This window comes from Lupinus angustifolius, chromosome LG12 (assembly GCF_001865875.1).
Source record: "Lupinus angustifolius cultivar Tanjil chromosome LG12, LupAngTanjil_v1.0, whole genome shotgun sequence".
NCBI classification, from domain to species: domain Eukaryota; kingdom Viridiplantae; phylum Streptophyta; class Magnoliopsida; order Fabales; family Fabaceae; genus Lupinus; species Lupinus angustifolius.
The window spans coordinates 11,693,262-11,694,338 of record NC_032020.1 but is presented as its reverse complement, the minus strand read 5'-3'; positions in this window follow the sequence as shown (position 1 = coordinate 11,694,338).

The following is a 1,077-nucleotide window of genomic DNA, read 5'->3' as shown; positions in this document are numbered from 1 at the left end:
CTTTTATTACTTATTCATAACCTTTTCATTATCGCAGTGAAGAATGCCGAAGGAAGTCTCTGTCGTGAAGGAGACAACGCTGCGAACGAGCCGGCAGAGAGGATGATTCTTGCATCACCTCACCTATTTTATCGGGTTGTGAATTGAATATCTCAATCACGGGATCGACAGAGACGAAAGAATTTGGTAATGAACCAAATCGCCTCCCTTTTTTGTTGAAACCTTAACTGTCTGCTTTATTGCCTATGTTGCTCTCATTTTGTGAAACGAACTCACTATATCAAACCATGTGTTGTTGTTTCTAATTTATTTATTTTAGGCTCTTGTATTCGCATTTTAGTATTATCAACACTACATATTGCATAAATGAAAAGACTAAGATTGATGGGTTTTCTTGAAACAAAGTTACTGAAAAAGGTTTTCTATTCCATTATATAACGCATATTGATGTCAATGATTAATACAGATTCGTAACTTAGTATAATGAGTGATAATGATAACAACAAGACCACATACACCGGATTGATAATCGTAGGATTAGCATTTAGCAGAGTCTAGCGTGTTATATATTGCGATGTCATCTTAATTCTTTATTGCTTATGTAGCTCGAAGATAGGCTTATGACAAAAGGGTTTGGCTAACAATCATTCATAAACTAGTCAAAATTGTTTTAAGATTATCATGATATGTTGTTTTTTTTTATCCAATGTGTTTCTATATAACTGTTTGAACGTGATAGTACAAAATAGGTATATGGACAGAAAACTAGTTTGGAAGCTGAATAAGAAAATATTACCTGGTATGACCTGTGATTCTTACGGAATTGCTTTATTCAGTGATACGGATGTTGTATGTTTTTGGTTGGATCTCTGCGTGTGCATTCTGGATTGTGGTTTTGTTATTGTTTCCGGATTCTATGCGCTATATGTGATGCTTAGTAAAAATGTGTGTATGTATGATAGAGCTATGTATATGCTTATATCTTCTTTTCTGAAACTTTTATGTTTATGCTTGCTGCTTTTTATCACTGTGTAGTCTGTAACTATGGTATGCCACCCCGTATGTGTGTATTTGGAC